Consider the following 20,284-nt stretch of genomic DNA (forward strand, 5'->3'; position numbering starts at 1 on the left):
TCTCAGCGCTGAAATGCTCACTCGTCCAGGAGAACAAATCAAACATGCAGCTGTGTCCATCTCTTTATTTATTCAAACTGCTCAGTTTCTTGGGTTTTTCCTCCTCTTTTTGTTTAGTTTGCCTGCAGTATATTACACCAGAGTGAGAAGCAGGGGAATAGGAGAGAAAAGAACCAACAGTATGCAACAAAAAAGCAACTGTATTCCCTGCACTGCATTACAAACGCATGAGTGCAAAGGTGAGAAAAACCTCTGTTTCAACATATCAAATCAGCTCAAGAGTCATGAAACAGAATTAACATTAATCCCTTGTGCCTCCAGTCCCAGTATTGAGGGGGTAAATAACACATCACTACATCTGCTGAGATGAGCTTACTTCTTTTTTCAGCAAAAAAAAATGTACAGCAAAAGAGTGAAGTGAGAATTTGTTTTAATCCTTCCGGATGTGAAATAGCGGTGAGGCGAGTGCTATCCCTGTGATGACAGCTTTAAAAAAAAAAGAAAAGAAAAAAAATCCTCTCCAGTAAGGCGCTGAATTGCTTCAATAAACTGTGGAAAGCAAAACCTTGTCAGACTTTTATTGGCTTGGTCAGAAAGTGGAGCCGCTGTTATCGTTGCATTGATTTTTCAGCATCTTCACTTGCCACTAATCAAGTCCACAGGACATATGTTATAGTGATAAAACTTTTCCAGTTGCCTCAAGAAACTTGCTAGAACACCTTCGATAGTGAATTATTCCACTAATTTCTCCAGTCAATATTCATCCCGCGGTGGATCTACCCTCGCTGAATCTTCCAACCATATTGGATGTATCACTCCGGCTTATTGGCTCTGGTTCTCAAGTCCCCTGCCTAACAGATGTTTTATTTTTAAACAGTTATAGGAAAAAGGAAACACTACAATTTAATCTCTATTCTCCTATATCTATGACTGTCTTCCTTACTTTGGCATCACGTTGCAGGTGGTCCTCTTTCACAGAGTTTACCGCAACCGCTGTGATCACTTTTTTTTATTATATTTATTTATTTATGACTGCCCTGGCAGTTTCAGTTTTCCAATAACACGCATCAAAGGTTGGGACATTTCCACCAGCGAGGGGTGAGTGTGATACATCCGTTGATGCACGGATCATCGCACGATTACTACCCTTGTAAAAGTGGCTTCACAGATGGGTGATTTTGAGAGTGTGCTGCTCTTTTTGTCTATCTTCTGCAGCTTGACTTACAAGTAGAGAGCTTTTTCAGAGGTAAAGCAACACAGTTTACCCCTTCAACATAACTTCCTTCTGTAATACATGGAGCTGTAGCTGATGACTGCTCATAGTTTACATGTTTTTGTTTTTATGCATAAAATAAATTTAAATAGTTATTGGTTGTCTAAACCACAAAAGGTTTCTGTCAGTCTAGAGTTCTTTTCATAGTATTACTGTGCCTTTTTCTTATTTTTCCCAACATATTTTTATTTTTTTTTAACTTTCCACAAATATTTTACCACTACACATGCCATGTATCTTCTCACACATTAGTAATTAAACATTCCTCTGTATTCAGGGCAATGGTGCAATAAAGCAAAACGTGCCATAAATGTTGTGTAATAAAGAACAGCGAGGAAAAGCTTTCTGCACTCTGAATATTGTACTGGATGATGTCATTAAATAGATAAATGCATTTGTGTTAATGCAGTGCAAACAGTGCTGGGGACATACTGCATCTGCAGGGGCTAGAAATTGTTGGAATACCAAAGGAGCCAGAAACTGTGAGGTTTGTTGGTCAAGTGATGATGTTACTTTGAAAAATATCCCATTAATTTCCCCTTGGTGATTAGTAATGTTAGCTTTTAAAGCAGCGGGCGGACACAAGTGCAGACGTGACTAAAGTAGGGGTTTAATAATGAAAACATTGTGCATACAGACGCACGCAGAGACACAGGTAAGCTGGTATAGGCCGAACCTCACAAGTAACGTGGACCAAACAATGCTACACGATGAGCTGGGACCGTGCTGGGTATAAGGCAGGATGAAGAGGATGAGGATGATGATGGAGCCACAGGTGAGTCCATGATGAGGAGAACTGAGGAATGCTGGGATTCGTAGTGCCAGGACTGGTGAGCAGAAGGCTGGTGATGTCGACCGTGGGAGCGTGGGAAGAGCGGACATGACAGATAAATATTTAATGAATTTACCTTCTGAGATTAATAAAGTATATTTGAGTTGAATTGAATCGAATTAGACCAAAGGATTGCTGGCGATAACGTCCGCCACTAATTACTTGTTAAATGAAGCCACATGTGGCAAACATGGGCACCCATTTGTGATGCCCTGTCTACTTTATATATTAACTCTTCTTTCCACAAGATATTATGTGTTTTTTACAAAAGATAATAACAGGAATGAGAAAAGTAATATCACAATTACAGTGCGTGTGATTTCAAATGGGCATCAAATCAAGTACGGGGGGGCTCAGTTCATATAATATAATCTCGTAAACTGTAGGCTTTTATCAGTGATCTTACACAGATAGCAACGCTACAGCGGATATTGGTTGCATCGCAGCCATTGTATTCCTACCAGCATCTAAATGAGTTCCACCTCTGAGTTGGACAAGAAGTACGGTTGGAGTATTTTCTCATCTTCAGTCTTTAATTTGTTAAAAACGAACTTGAGTTGTTTTTCTTGTTTGGTCCAGTTTATGTTATCCAGTATAAGCACAGTAATATCCAGAGGTGGACAGAGTACTCGACCCCAGTACTTGAGTAAGAGTACAAATACTACTGGTCAAAATTTACTCTGTTACAAGTAAAAGTAGCTCAGTCAAAATATTACTCGAGTAAGAGTAGAAAAGTACTTGCTTTTAAAGGTACTTAAGTATCCAAAAGTAAATGCTTTTAAATTTACTTTAAGTAAAAGTAAGAGTAAGAGTAAGAGTAAATTTCTTATTTTCCACATTAGTAAATTACTATATTTTTTCTAAATTAATTTAACGATCTTTTAACTCTTGTTTCTGAGAATTAACTCTTTGAAACCAGCTGCACTGATGTGCTGCTTTTAGAACCACAATGTTATATAAAACCTGAAGAAGAAAAAAGAGCAGACCTGAAAGTAACGAGTACTTTTCAGCCTTCCTAGAAATTTACTCGAGTAAAAGTAAAAATATTTGTCTTGGAAATGTATTCAAGTAAGAGTAATAAGTACCAAAGAAATTTAATACTCAAGTAAAGTACAAATCCTCTGGATATGTACTTAAGTACAGTACTCAAGTAAATTTACTCCGTTACTGTCCACCACTGGTAATATCACTCTGGTGCAGACTAAAACAACCGGACTAAGACCTGCAGAAAGAGGTTGTCTTGATTGAATCAACTGCACAGCAGTGGTGAGGTTTTCCTGGTGAGAACGTTTGCCAAACCAAAACAGGAAGGTTCGAATGACACGAGCATGTTCAGGGTTATTGAGCTGAATCAATAAGTTCATATCTCTGTACGATCAGCACACTCAGTCTTTCTTCTACACCAACACATAGCTGCTGTTCATTTTCAAACTGAATTATTTGGTGGTAAAAACAAGCAATATAAAGTATTCCCAGGATGCCCATCTGTGTTTGCGTGTCATAAGAAGAGCACACTGGTATAGTCCACAATGCAGGATCATCCGCAGTGAACGTATACATGAGTATATGTGTGTTTTTATGTAATAATAACTTCACTTACAAATGATAGGTAAGTATATGTATCAATAAGCAGTATCAGTATCCGTATTGGTGTCAAAACAAATATACTCCATACCTCCATATAAGGGTGTAACAATATATCGTGCCACGAAATTTCGCGATACAAAAACGTCACGATATGTGTCGTGGAGGTGACAAACTGTCGCGATATTGTGTTATTAATATTAATCTATTGTGTTGACTAGTAACGCACATCCGACCACGCGTGCCGACCGCGCCTCGACCCGCGGACCAAAATCTTACTCCGCTCAGAAGAAACTAGTACCGTTTTGCGGTCCAGATCACGGGACTCTTGGGGGGTTTTGAGCTCTGAACTTTTACTTATGTAAGGCTGGTGTAGAGTTAAGCCTTACCTTATTAAAATAAACCTTTTTCGGGTCGTGAGTAGGATAAACACGGGGACAACTTCTGCTGAGTTCGAGTGTACTTTAATGTCCCTCAACAGTGTAGGATTTTAGAACATCAACACAGCACCTAGTGCCGTAGTGTGGCATATCACTCCGCCCAATCTAAAACAGACTAATCACTACAGATAAACTGATTAGTGTCATTATAGTCCCTGATTTACATCAGAATATAAAGAATATATTTATAAAATAATGAACCCTGAATTACCAAAATAACCTTCTTAACAAAAATAAATCTCCTCTTACACTTATAAGATGAGCATGAATCAATCTTTTTTATGATGTAAAATTGTATGTATTTATTTACTTTTATTTATTTATTTAATTTTAGTTGTTAAATTTCTGGAAAAGAAAAAAGTCAAATCCTACATGAGAGAAACTATTCAGTTTGTGGCTAAATATTTGTACTTGTATGAAACTGAAGATGCATAATGCAAACCTGACATTTACTTTTAGTTCAGTTTGTGGAAAATGGTTGGCCTGGCTTTCTCTTTAAAAACTTAAACAGTTATAAAGCATTACAAACTGTAACAATAGGGCAAATGCACAGCATTGTTTTGTATTTTGTGTCTTTCAAACAAGAGACCATTTTTTCCAGTCATATGTTCCTCATTCAAGGTTGTTAAAAAAATACTGCTATAATATCGTATCGTTATCGTGACCTCAATATCGTGTATCGTACCGTATCGTGAGATAAGTGTATCGTTACACCACTGCTTTCATATCACTAAGGTAGAATATTGTTTTCACATCTTCTTGCTTGTTCTTTTCACCCACAAAATAATAGAATTACTTCCATAATAGAAATGTTTTTCTCCGTGCTCTCCTGCAGCTTGCTAGCTGAGTGGCCTGAACATATTTGATCAATAACAGGCAATTTGGAGCGGTGGGAGCAGAAATTTCTTTAAACCTCTCACACGTATCCGCAACGGTGCCTCGCAGAGGCTGTGTGGAAGGCACAGCTGTGTCAGTTTATTGAGGATGCAGATGTCGCCTTTTTCTCTCTTTCCCTCCTTGTCAGACCTATATGCGTCTTTAAGCAGACAATGCTGCTGTTAATTTTGGTTCAGCTAATGTTTGTTTACTTTACACTTTGATTTTTTCAAATAAAAAACAACAAAGCTTTATGAATTGTTTATAGATGTGTATGTGATCGTCTTTAGTGCACGAGGGAAAGCACTGGTTAACATCCAACAGGAAAATGTAAGAACTGGCATGAATCCATTACGGCAGCACAACTGTTAGGCTGCCTTCATTATCAGCAGATAAAAGAAAAGGATATTCTCGCTCTCAAATTGGCTAAAGAAAAATAGAGGACATTTTTACTGCATCCCTTTTAGTGAAATTACTGGTGAAGTGCAGTTTTGCCACTGAAACAGAAAATATCAAACCCAAGGGATGTTTTCATTGACCCTCATTTCCCCTCCAGTGTCTACTGCATCTCTCACCATCAGTGACTGCCTTTTCACCTGGAAACCGACTGTCATTTTGCTCCGACAAAAGCAATTTCCTATACAGGCCTTTGGAAGGATAGTCACTTAAACCTCAGAGGACCCCTTTTGCCTCTCTGTTGTTCAGGACCTCAAATTGCTTTCACTGCATTTTTTTTTCTACTGTCTTTTCTTTGTTGTACTATACTGAAAAATGTGTGAATGCGTTTCAAAAGCCACAGTTTCTTTTCCCCACAGAACATTTACTTCCCGCTCTTATTCAAAGGTGTATACATAATAACCTCCCTTTAAATAGTAACTTGTTGTTTGCTAGAATTTGTTGATTTTTACCCTGACCTGCTAGACACCAAATTACTTTAGCTCTCTCTCTTTCTCTCATATATTATATATATATATATATATATATATATATATATATATATATATATATATATATATATATATAGGACCCCCCCCCTCCTTTTTGTATTTGATTTAGATGTGAGGCAAGTCTATTTCTTGTACAAGACAATTCAAAGTGCTTTACATAAAAAGATCTTTTAAATGCATTAAAAAGTAAAATAGTTCAAAAACAGAATTTAAGAGACAGACATGAGTTGAAAAGAATAAAACAAATGAGATGCAAAAAATAAAGGCTGTGTCACCTTGTTTGGTTCTAACTCTAGGTACAGATAGTAGATGTGACCCTGACGACCTGAGGGTTCTGGTTGGTTCATCATGGACCAGGAGATCACAGATGTATTTTGGTCCTCGACCATCCAGAGATTTATAAACCAACAGCAGGATTTTAACATCTACTCTGTGACAGACAGGAAGTCAGTGTAAAGATCTAAGAGCTGGAGTTACTGTATAGTCCACTCTCCTGGTCTTAGTGAGGACTCGGGCCGCAGCCTTCTGAACTAACTGCAGCTGTTTGTTGGATTTTTTTTAGGGACAGTCGTGAGAACAACCTTACTTTAGTCCAGTCTGCTGAAGATAAAAGCATGGACTGCTGAGACATCAGTCCTATAATCATCAATATGTTCTTTAGGTGATAACAGTCTGACTTCTCTACCGTCTTAATGTGACTGTTACAATTCAGGTCTGAGTCCAGAACCATTCCCACATTTCTGGGTTGGCTATTTGTTTGTAGCTTTACTACAAACAAAGAGTGCCGAGTGCCAACTTTTAATCTAATTTATAGTTACTTGAAGACACAAAATAGTCCCTGTCTTACAGAAAGGACTCCAGCCTAGCAAGTGCTGTGCCAGAAAGTCCCACCCAGTTCTTCAATCAGTCTATCAAGATGTAATGGTCAACCAGGTCAAACACAGCACTGAGATCCAGTCAGACCAAGACCGAAATGTTGACACTAAATGTTGACCGAAATGTTGACACTAATGTTGACACTTCAAGTAGTGGAGTTCAGGTGGTGTATGATGTCATCCAAGTGTCTTATGAGGGTGTTGGACCACACCTTTTGATCATGTGGACTGTTACAAAGGTTTATGAACATTTTGTGAATGTATACCGTATTCAAACTTTGAAACCCTGGTCAACCCCCCCCAGCCTGAAACCGGCTTTAATGTGCCTCCTAAAATGGCCGCCGTGCCATGAACTACAATCCCAGCATGCCTTGCGGGATGGGGCGGCGCCTGAGAGCGACGCGCACCCAATCCCGAGCGAGGCACTGATGACGTCATCGCAGCGCGCGGAAATACAAAACTCCGTGCTGCACCGAGACTTGCTCTCTTCTCTTCTCTTCAGCCACCGAGCCGGGATTGGCTTTGCTGTCCAGCAGCTTTTAAGAGCTGTGGGGGGGGGTTTCAAGGAGCCGTCGAGGCCCGCACTGACCGGGCGCAAGGTCCGATCCCAGAGCGCTATGCTCTGGACTCTCTTCCTGCCTTAACTCCTTTCTTTTTTCTCCGAGCCCTGTCTTCCATTCAGCCAAAACCCGCCAGGAGCTCCAGCCTTCGCCAGGCCCTCGCGCAGCCCGGCGACACAACACGGGACGAGCCGACGTTCCGAAGGGAGGAACCGGCCCCCGTGCGCAGCGAGGCGGTGTGCTGAGGACGCGGTCAGGACCAGAGAGCCGGTGTGAGGTTTCTACAGCCACTGTTCACTTTTTCTGTGAAGTTAGGAGAGGAGAGAGACCGAGCGGCCGCAGTAATTGGGGATCCCCGCCAGGAAACTCCTGCAGGACTGAGCCGCAGGCGACGGAGCCTGAAGCTTCAGATCCGGACTCCCGAGGACGCGTGAGCTGCGGTCTGGGCGATCAGTCACTGGTGTAGACCTGAATTTATGTTTAATGAAATTACTGTGTGCATATTACGGTTATTTGTTCATTTGGTGGCGCCGTTTCGCCAGTTGATCACGGTTTAAAACACCGGGATCACCATCCGGTCTGAGTGCACGTGGCTTGAAGAGGGTTCCGCCATCTTTAAAGGGATTGTGACATGAAAAACACATTTTTCTTGATTTTTTGTGTTTTGTTGGGTGTCTTGACATCAATTACACCCAAAAAACAACGAACTTTTAACATTCAGTGTATTGTGTGCTTTCTGGGATTTTCCGCATAACTATGCAAAAACGGCGCACCTGGTTTGGTGGCGGGCCGTGACGTCAGGGCCTGCTAAATCACCGCCCCCTCCACCCAGCTCCCTGTCTCCTCTCCTCTCCAGCGCACCATAAAGGCTGATTTATGGTTCCGCGTTACACCGACGCAGAGCCTACGGCGTAGGGTTACGCGGCGACGCGCACCATACGCTGAACCCTACGGCGTAGGCTCTGCGTCGATTTAACGCGGAACCATAAATGAGGCTTAACACGGAGCTGTTTAGAGCCCTTTTTGTTCTAATCACCGGAGGAAAACTGCTAAGAAGACCCGCGGCCACTGACTGGACTTAAGATAAGGGGACAGTGCTGCTTGCATGCCTTTATTTTTATGATTGTTTGCTGTGGTTCGCCCTCCTGCTTTTCCTTGCATGCTTCGCCTGTCGCTCCCGGCAACTCTCCGACGCCGCTGTGAGCGTATGGCTGGAGGAGGAGGAGGTTTGGAGGAGGAGCGGGGCAATGATTGACAGGAAAGGGGGGAAAGGAAGCATTTTTCACGGCGCAAAAAAACACTGTAATAAAAAGCCAGGAATGGAGTACTAGAGTGAAGTTTTTCTTGTTACACTCTTTTAGACACATTTGAGGGATGTTGGCCAAGACTTTTAATAGTGTTAAAAGCATGTTAAAAATGATGTCACAATACCTTTAAATACCACAGAAGCCCTGCCATCTTTAAATACCGCAGCCATCTTTGGCAGCCATGTTTTGAACTGTAGATGTTCTTTATCATCTTTATTATTGCTTTGATTTCTTTTTCACTCCATGCATTTAACTTTAAGTTTCATTTTTATTGATTGTTGTTTTTCTGGTTAATTAATGGTTTTGTGTTTATCGTAGTGTGCATCAGGATTTGTTTGGGGTGTTACGTTACCATCTTTTGACACCTATATGTAAATAAATTCTGGTTGATTTTTAATGAGTGGTTTTTTTGTTGTTTCATGCAATTTTGGTCACAATTGATTGTTTGACAGAGTCAGTGCTCGGATCTCACCCTCAATTGTTATTCTGTAAGTGATAGTAAGATTTACTGTTCTGCAGAATAATCCTAAACTCTTGAGACTGATATTCTGCTGTAAAAGTTATCATTTCCCTGGATTAAGGCCCCGGGGTGGTGCCCCATACGATAATTATTACCATTTCGATAATTCAATTTGATAAATAGTCGACTTTATTAATTATTAATAATTATTAATAAAATTATTAATAGCCTTCGATAACTGATCAGCTAAAGCCCTTCTGTGTTGCACAACACCAGTGCATGGTTATCTGAAGGCCAAAGGTTCGCAGGCCTCAGCGCCTTAGTTCTATCTATTATTTTGGAGAAGAGGCTCCAACCTGTTCCCAGGGAAAGAGAGACAACCTGCAAGTCACATCCTCAGGGATTGCCTGTATGTAGAGATACGTTTCCTCCTCCGCTCCTTTCCTGTTCAAATTCAACATGACTTGTGGAAGTTATTAGATTTATATGATTAACTAGGAATAATTGAGTTAATCAGGTATACAATTATTTAAAGTTAGTCATCTACATAAAGTGATTGCACATTGGTTGATCAACCGTGATCATACAGCGTTTCATGGATGCAATGACGCAGGTCATTGGTACATTTTCCCTCGACGGTGGCACATATCTTGCGCCTAGCATAGGAGCACTGACTGACTGATTTTCTGAATTTTGCCGGTGAGGAAAGAGGCAAACTCATTGCAGGCAAAGTTGGATAGAAGTTCAGGGTCCACTAACTCAGGGGGATTTTTTTGCCTGTCAAAAGATGCCTTACATCGTGGAATTGAGTTCTCTGGTTTTGCATCTTTTGATTAACACAACAAACAAACAAACAAACAAAGAAACCCTGGGTTTGGCCTTTGTAGTGCTTTATTCTTAAAATAATTACACCTTGAAGTGTCTCTGGTTTTGGTTCTTAAGGTTTGGTACATATGACCACTGGGTTTTTTTAATAGACAATTTCAAGACGTGTCAATTTAACTGACTCAAGTCCCACGATTCATGCGGAGGGACGTACCTCCATCCCAGCTTCAATTCTCTGTAGGATGGAGACATGTTTTCCTGAGGAACTTAAGCTCTTATACCATCATTACTTCAAATCTGACCAATTTTCTTGACCCTGCTAATAATAAACTTCTCTACAGCATGATACTGCTTGACTTGACTACAGCACCATGCTTGACTGAGGGGATGATAGTCTTGGCGTCATGAGAGGTTAGATTTATACCCCAAATGTTTTTTTTCTGTGTGTTTCTTCCCATTGATAGACAAAAAAGTTCAGATAAAGCGTAATCTAAAAGGAGTTCCTTCCTACACATACTTGGGGAGTCTCCAGAAGCTTTTTTTGATTGATTCCCACCATGTTTCGTTTATTTGTATTGAATATTTAATAAATAATTTAAAAAATAATGCTCAGCAGAATCTGAAATTTCAGGACAGACAGAAAGACAGAAAAAAGCCCATCATTTGTCACTGCAATGCACCCGCTGCATTGTTAAAACCACACACGTTTCATGACAGTTCCAGAAAATATCTGCATTGGATAAACTCCTGCCCTGCAGATGCTATTGAACTATGGTTATTTCACAAATAGAAGTGTGAAGTGATGAACTTGTCATTTCACTCTCTGCAAAACAGTGAAAAGCATATTTCTCAAAATGATTAGTTACTGTATTGTTGTCTCTTCCATGGAGAATTTCATTGTACTTCAGTTGCAATGTTCTCCTAGCAGACGTCAAATAAGCAGCCTGTCCTTAAACAGCTTCCCTCTGATACTCATGCCGCATCTGTATGGTGACACATTGGCTCGTATATACTGTATACAGTTTTTAATGAGCAGGCATATAGTCATTATCCAGGTAAGACTTTTTTCTTTAACATCGGCACGCTCTTTATCATTGTTACTTTCTTTAATATGTAAAAAACCCACTTTCCATCTAAAAGCAGAACATATACAAATGTTCTGTACTGGAAATACATAGAAAAAGCAAAAAATAGAAGTAGAAAAATGATACTTGAAGACATCTGTACACTGAGCGTGCTTTGCAGCAAGAGAACAAGAAGAAGCGAAAATGTATACAAGGACGCCGCTGCTTTTTATTGATGCGTATCACATTTGGCAACTCAGTCATAAAAAGTATTTCATAAACATCTGCCCTCGGGCTCAACACCAGCTCTCAGAAAGTGCTGACACAGCTAACCTAGATCTCTCATGTCTCACATTCCTCGGTCTTTGAAAAGGTCAGGCTGTCCCGCCCTCTCCCGTCCTCCCGAAGCTTCAGTGCCCTCGTCCCTTCATCCCCGCATCCCCCACCTTCATTAGTCTAATGAGTTCAGCTACGAGCCAACGTCAGCTGACAGTCACACTTATCAGCCACGCAGCTCTTATCCAAACAGCCACTCCTTCAAAATGTGATCTGTGTCTCTGACCGGATCAATATGGCAAAAGAACAAACCTTCATCATCACTTTCAAGGTGAAACTAGAGATAAAAAAGTAAAGCTGGGTGCTCTTGATGCCAATGCCAATGCTTGAATTCACTTGAAACAGAAGTAATTTACTAACTGCTTTAAAACAGATAACCCGTTTTCGAAATTGATTGAACAGCCTCTTAGAAAATCCTTTAATTTGCTGCTGCATCAAGTAACAAAGTTAACATTCAATATTTATTTCCTTTTCCACATAATGCTTTCAAGGACTTTAGTTGCTGGATTCCAGCAGAAAGCACAGTTTGCTTATAATATGTCTGGGAAGGAGAGAGAGCTGATTGTGGGTCGCCTCTACTGGGATTCTGTGTTCACAGATAAGATAGCCCTCGGAGACGCTCTGCCTGCAAGCATATCGCCTTCTATTTTCAAATCCAGTCGATCATATCTGGGTCAGAATATTTGGCTAATTAGAGGGTAGAATAGTTTGTCGCAGTTCCACAACAGAGGGATTCGCTACAATGAGCATATTTTTCAAAGACAATAAGACTGTGACTGCAAATCCCTGATGGGCTTTTATACCTCCATCTATAACAACCTATCTCCTGCTTATCAGCACTATAATTTCCTGCAGAAATTGCATTTTGACACTTGGTATTCAATAGAGGATGTTTATCAGATTATACGAGCCTGTGCAGTCTAATTTGCATGTTTCTGAGGGGTTGGCATCATGACTTCAGTGCTCGCATTTGAAAGCAGAAAGGCCCAGGGAAAGATTTTCATTTTGTCTTTGAGTGCTCGAAGCCTGCAGTTCAAAACTATAGGCATTGAAGGTATTTTCATTCAGTGCAGCTCCCTCTTTATAGACATTGCGATACGTATTGTGTCTGTTTAAGCAGTGTAAGTCATTTTATACATATAAATTATGGCCTAATCGCCAAAAAGCCAACCTAACTTTCCCAGGTCTAATACTATTGTAAAAGAGGAAAGGTAAACCACCACAGCCACTTGACAGCATCCGAGTGACAGAGGTGTCAAAAGAAGATAAAGTGTTTTGGATTTTTTTTTTGTATTTTTGTTGATATCAACGTTTGTTTACTTCGTTCCCTCGAGATACACAATGGCCAAGTGATTTGATGAAGAGAAAACTATCACAAGGAGTTGATGCTTGTGGAGCTGCGCTTCAAGCATCGCCATCTGCTCATAAACACGGACTGAATCACGTCTCTGTGAAGTTTAAGGATCCCAGGTGGCCGGTTATAAACTTGGACACCTTCACCCACAACACAGTCTCACTGAACGTCAGGTTGAAGAAAACAGTTATTATGAGAAGATAAGTTCTCAGAATATCACTGGTTATGCAGTAGTTCAAACAGACATTTCGATGTGTTTGAAGAGGTAACATAAATCTTGGATACATTTGCTGACTAGACTTCTAAATGTGCAAAGGAATGAGGAATAGAGCAAGAAATGAAATAAATAACAAAGATAACTTTAATTTCTGCTGATGTCTGAGTCAGAAGTAGAGCTTTAGACACGTATTTTTAAACCTGGTGGTAGAGCTGGACGAAAAAACAGGTGAGCTTCAATGTTTTTACTTAAAGAGATTCTGATTAAAACTAAATAAAGTTGGCTGTTGCTGTATAGTATTTGCTTGAATGTTCAGGGTTTCATCCTGATGACAGCCATGGGCTACAAAGAGCGCTGTAACTTTGCTTTCTCGTGCTGACGGGCTGCTTCCCGCTGTAATTTAGGCTAAATTTAAGCAGTTAAATGTGCGACTGCTGAGAATAAGTATGATACTCAGTTGTGCTGTGTCCATGGAGACAGCAACTATAAGGAAAGTGGGCAATATAAAATATTTTAATAAGCTAAAGTGTGAGTCATTTTCTGGAAAGGATAGTTTCGCAATTGCTTATGAGTCCACTGTAAAGGTAACAGTGGAAATTATAAGACTGTTGGAGAGGGAGGGGGGGGTGCAAACAACAAAAATTTGATTTTGGGATTAAAATGTTGAGAAGAAAAACAATACATTTCTTTTTAAAAACAAAATTGTTTTTCATCATAACACAGACATCTAAGTATTTCAATGTGAACCACTTCAATTATGACTAAAACACTCTCACAAATGAAGTCATATTATTTTATTTCGACCTAAATACTTTTATATGCAGACTGAATTTGTAGCTTTGGGGGCACAAAGCAGCTAAAGAAGGGGCCTGTGCAGCTGCATAACAAATATATATGGACATTTATACTCTCGATATTAGAGGCTATTTGTTTTCAGGTGTTGATAGATTCATGTTTTTTTTTATGCATTTAACTTTGAAACTCATTGTCAAGTATAACTTGCATTTAACATTACATAAAGGTCTGAATTATATCATATCATTGTACTCAGAAATGTAAAAGCACATTTAATTGCATTGTTAATATTAAACCGCTTATATCAGACCTACAGTATGACGTTTTCAAAGGTCAGCATGAACATGAATAGTGATGATCAATAGCTTCTACAGCCAGATGTGGATGAATATATATTACTCAAATTATGTTTAAATTGATGTTATGAAACCAGACCTTTGAGATCCCAGTGGGTTTGGATTCCAAGTGAAGGGAGCGGCATATTTAAGTATCTTTTTCCTTATCCGTTCAGACTGTAAGTACACTCAAAAGAATTAAGACTTGAGAGTGAAGACAGCAGCAAATTTAAATTTGCTGAAATTTGCTTTTGGAGGTACATCTAACTACCAACAGGAATAGCAGTTGTTTGAATCGGCTTTGGCAGCAACAGTTAGAGACTTGGAAATTTTCTTTAAAAAATCGACAAAAGATGGCACTCAGATCATTTCTTTGAAAGGTAGTTGTTGTTTTGCTGAGCGGTTGTGGTAAGAGTTTAATTTACTCTTCTACACACACATTCTCTTGTTGACCTGTTTACGTCGCTCTGATTACATCATCTACTTTGGTGCTCTGATTGGTCGTAGAGCTAACCAAGTGCACACAAAGGCAGATTGATAAACAACCATTGGTGGGTGGGCAGGACCCATGGATCGTTTGCAGACCCTACATCTTTCTAGACGTGGGTCTGTCGGATCTATCAGGCTAGAGGGCACAAAGAATATCTGTGTAAATGGATGTATGTTAGTGTCTAAGTCTATGGGAATACATGATTGAACATTTGATTAAAGGTTATAAAGCACAAAGCTCTTTGATTCATGATGAACCTCAAAGCTCCATGGTGCACTGTATCCAGTGCATGCAGAGATTGTGATGTATATGCATATACTACAGAAGTAAGCTATCCTAAAGTTTCTTTTTTCCAGACAAAGTTCCGACTTCTTACCTTCAATGAACTTTGTCTGGAAAAAAGAAACTTTAGGATATCTATCTGAAGACATAATGAACACAATAGAACTACAGAAGTAAGCTGTTATAAGGGTTTAGGGAAGGTATTAACCCAACAGAACATCACACAAGTCTTGTAATTACAATAAAAACTTAATACTATATTATACTTCAATATTTCTTTTTGTAAGGGTTGGTGCCTTTTTAGGGGCTGATATCTTTTGTTTTAGACTATAGCCTATAGTCCTATTAGGGCTGGCCGATATGACCTCAAATCAATATCATGATAAATTATGCAGTTTTACCTCGATAATGATAAATGTACGATACAAAAAATGTTTCTTTTCAGATTGGTTGATTAGTCAGTAACTCCAGACAGCTCAGCGCACAGTAGCATACTGTGACCCGTTTGCAAGATGGGCCGTTGGAGTTACCATGCACTGAAGTTAATTTCTGAGCATAAGAAATGGCATGTGTGAACTTGTTGAAATGTGCGAGTCTCACACTAGACAGCCCTGTTATATCAGCTGCTTCTTCTTTTGATACATCGGCCATTTTCTTGGGTTTCCCCTGTCGTTCAGACTGGATGGGTGGAGTCACGTGATTACACACACAAGCACACATACCGTCTTAAAGGGGAATCAAACTAGCCTATCACTACACTGTCAAAACAGACAAAAGATGTTTATTTTATTTTTATAATCAAAACACAGAATTTACCAACATGTGAAAATTGATGTCAGTCATCGAAGTGAATGTCGGTAACGGCAAATCTTCGGTTTATCGCCCAGGCCTAAGACCTATGAGTCATTATTACATCTGATTACATAATATATTAATACATATCTTTATTTTTCGCTGACAAAATTATTATACAATAAAAAAATGTAATAAAGTTAACATCTGATTAACCTAATTCAACACCAATTCTAGAATGTAAAAATCTAACACGCTCCTATCAGCCCCTGTAAAGCCAGCCGACGTCTTTCACTGCAGAGATAAATACGCTGAATTTGTGAAGAGGTTCATCTCAGTTTTAATTTGTCCATTATTAACGATAACTTTTCACAGAGGTCATTTTTTAAAGGTTTCCTCCTCAATAACAATGCTCTATTCTTTGTGAGAAAATGTGTTATGGTCTGACAAGACAAAGGTTGAACTTAAGGTTTGGCCTTAGTTCCAAATACAGAACATCATCCAAGGAATACATAACTACAGTAAAACATACGCATCTGGGCTGTTTCTCTTCACTTGGGCACTTATGACGATAGAGTGGAAAATTAATAGTTCTGAATGCCAATATATATTCATACAAAACCTTCTGTACTTTGTCAAAAAGCTTAAAATTAAGAGGAATCTCATAGTCCAACATAAGAATGACACAATACAAACAAAAAAAACCAAAACAGACATAGAATTTGCTGGGATCTTCACACCTGGAAAGACTGGGAACTGTTTAAAGATTTTTTTTCCACATCTGACTAATCTCTCACTGTTGAGCTTTACACTTTAGAGTGTTTAGTAATAGTTTCATGGCCCTTTCCAGATTTATGTGCAGCATAAATTGCATCTGTAGACTATGGCTAATGCCTTTCCCTCTTGGCATTGTGTTAAAACACAGCTTAGTACTCCAGGATAGAAATGTATCAGTTTTTCTTTACTCAAAATGTACCAAAACACTTGTAAACATGTACACATGTATACTTGTAAACTTATACACCTTGCCACGAAGATAATAAGATTATAATGACATGGAAAGTTGAGGTAGGGAATTAATGAAAATGGTGCTCAGATATTTTAACATAGAGGTCATGTGGCACAAAGTCGCTTGGTTCCAACGATTAATAAAAAAACATTTTCCATGGTTGAGTTAGTTTCCCAGTTTCAAACCCTTTTATGTAGGCTTAATGAGCGTACCAAAAGCCTGATCCTCTCTTTGGTATGAACATGTTCCTATTACCTATATTCATATTCAGCATTGCAATCCTTTGCTACGCAGCGTAACATACATCATTTACTGTCCGCAGTCTCATGGTTGAAACAAATATCCCTCCCAGACTCTGCCCTGGCCATGACTTCCCAGCTCCACTATCTTCACCAGGTAATGACCAGTGAAGAAATTCCTTATAAAGTAATAAAAGGGATTGAAAAAAAATAAAAATTCAACTAATTTGCTGCTTGATCGTCTCTTTACCCTTCCACTGAGGACAGACAAGGTACCGTAGCTCAGATGATGAGCTTGTGAATGGGCATTTGCAGCCATCTCACAGGTTGCAAGGGATATGAAACTGATTGAAAAGTCCCTTTCTAAGGCTGGCAGCCTACAGAATTATTTCGTAGGAGAGGTTGATTAAATGTATAAGAGGGTGTTTGAGACCGCTAGACTAATTTTTCTCCTTTTTAGATGGTTCTCACCCTGAACCACAGTGTACAACACAGGACTATAATCCAAGGGTTTCAAATGATTTAAGACATGTACGACTTTTAACCAAGGGGAAAACTACCTTTTTCAGAGTTGTCACAAATGGAAAAGTAAGAAAGACTGCAGTTCACTGAATGACCATGAAGGGCTGCTTCCAGAAGGGAGTCAGTCTCTATTGATCCATGAGTTACATTTTTGTAGCTATAGCTATACCTATAGAGAAAAGAAAAAAGTACAATTAGAGATAAAATGCATAATTAGGCAATGCTCTTTTGTTTGTTAGTTTTGAGTGCAGCTGGTCAGTCTGCTGTCAACACTTTAGCTACCTGGCACTGTCTTGACTCGTCTACTGACTGAATAAAGACCTCACACTGGACAATCGTTCTATTTTAAAAATACAATATTTTATTGTGCTGTTGATTGTGCTAAGAGACTATCAAGACTGGGTCTGGGTTGTTCGGGAAGTATTGGAGGACAAAGCTGAGCTAAGCAGCAGGTAGCCATTACCTTCACCTACAAATGAGGGCTTCCTTCTGGGCTAACGTGCCCAGGAAGAGCCGCTCTCCAGGTTGGCCTGCACCCTTTTGGTCTGATCACAGCTTTAAGGAGACCTGGGGGAGGGGGGTATTCCTGGCCCAGGTCTGACTCGTAGTAGCTGAGCTAAAGTGGGTATGTTTAAGTGGTTTGGTCAACCCACCCTTTGCCCATTCTTGGTTTAGCTGGGGTTAGAGTCAGCTCCTGACAGTGACTGCGTTTACATGCATCAATAACCCTTTTAAAACCTGAATATTGGCAATAACCCGAATTTGCACGGCCATGTAAACACCAATAACCCCTTTGAATAACCCGAATATTTTTAAAAACCCGAATATGACCCCTGGGTTACTCCTTTTAAAACCCGAATATTTGGTCATGTAAACGCCAAACGGAATATCCCGATCAAACGGAACATGAATTTGTCTTCTGCTTATGCTCTGTTTGCAAGGAATCCTGGTCTTTTGAGTCCAGGAAGTTCTTCTAAACACGGCGAAACGCAAGACCACGCCACACTTTTGGAGTGAGGAGGAGACGAATCACTTCATAAATGTAATGAAGGATATGAACATTTTGGCATTTGTACACGGTAGAAAGTACCGGGATAGCGAGATTTAAAAGAAGGTGAGCGAAAAGTTGCACGAAGCAGCTTTTGTTTTGAATTTGGATACAGGAAGAAGAAGCAGAAATGACGGTAATTGCGTTATCACGTTCTCCACGCGTCACTGGTTTGATCCAGATATCCCGAATGATTAATCACCATGTAAACGGAACATTCCGAATGTTTCAGTAACCGGAATATTAGCAATAACCCAAATTTTGACTGCATGTAAACGTAGTCAGTATGCTCCATCCGGCGGTCTGAAAACAAAGGCTTCAAACCAGATTGTCCAGTTCTTTTTATAGTCAATGCTCTTACACAGGTAAAACATTCACATTTGTCAAACATGGACTTGATTGAACAATTAGGGTTTAAGATGTGTGGTAGTTCTGCAAATCTGCAGAGGATGTTTTGAACTTTCTGATTTATAAAACGTTTATTATATTTCTATAATAATGATGATAATACATTTTGTTAATAGGTGCCTTTCAAGGTACCCAAGGTCACTGTACAAGAAGACAACAACATCAATCATACAGGGCAATACAACAGCAAAAAAAACAAACAAAAAACTACAAAGTATAAGCAATTTTTAAAAGATGCATCTTCAGATTTAAAAGTCTGACAAGAGTCAGTGCTGCATATTTGATGTGGGAGAGAAATTCAGAGATGAGTAGCTACAGGAACTGGAGTCCGTGGTGACCATACGAGCAGATGGAACTGTGAGCTGGATGGAGGACGGTGACCTGAGACTCCGATGGTGTGTTGATGTGTTCAAGTTCAGATAGGTAGTGGGGGGTGAGAATGTGGATGGACTTGAAAGTAAATAGCAAAATCTTATTTTAAATTTGTGATTTGATGGGAAAAAAATCTCTGCTTGAGAAAGGTCCTGTGGACCGAAACGTTGCTTATTTGTTTACCCTATTAAAGTTTTTTGCATTTGACTTTACAGTGTGCGGGAGACCCCTTTTTTTCCTTTTTTTCCTTGATTTGATGGGAAGCCATGAAGCTGCTGGAAAACAGCATTGATATAATCGATGAAGGGTGTTCTTGTGATAATGCGGGCAGCGGAGTTTTGGACTAGTTGAAGTTTGTTGAGGGATTTGAGATGAAAACCGGAGAGGAGGGAGGTACAGTAGTCAAGACAAGAAGTAACTAGAACATGAACCAAAGTAGCAACATTTGTGGGTGACAGCAACAGGTTGAGATGGTTGATATTTCAAAGGTGAAAAGTATGATTTAAAGCTAGGGTCTACGATTTTACATATTGTACATTTTTTATCAAAATCATTTATAAGGTTGTTATGGCCCAATAGTGTTACCTATGAAATATGATTAGCAAAAAGAACCAAAAAGAAAATATTTCTTTTATCTGCTGTAATCCTGCAAAGAATTCGGCCCGAATGGCGCCTATTGGTCAATCTGCTTGAATGTCAGTGATTGGACAGTCCTCACCCTACTCCCCGCCTCCCAAAGTACGGCAACACGAAGGACATATTCCTGCTGGCTCCCGTACCAGAGGGGTGTGTCGGAGGCGGGAGCTTCATGTGAGGCAGAGCACAGGGGGGAGGGAGTTTGTGTGGGGAGTAGGTGTCTTTTTTTTTTTAAAACTCAAAATCGTAGACCCTAGCTTTAAATCAATTGAGCCATGTCACTTATTCCAATAGATGATAGTGAAAATGCTGTGTGAGATGATGGCAAAGGCTGCACAAAGATCTAGAAGGATGAGTAAGGCATAAGAAGTTCACATGTAATTTTGAGCAGAGCTGTCTCTGTGCT

The sequence above is a fragment of the Cololabis saira genome, chromosome 4, assembly GCF_033807715.1.
Source record: "Cololabis saira isolate AMF1-May2022 chromosome 4, fColSai1.1, whole genome shotgun sequence".
Taxonomy (NCBI): domain Eukaryota; kingdom Metazoa; phylum Chordata; class Actinopteri; order Beloniformes; family Belonidae; genus Cololabis; species Cololabis saira.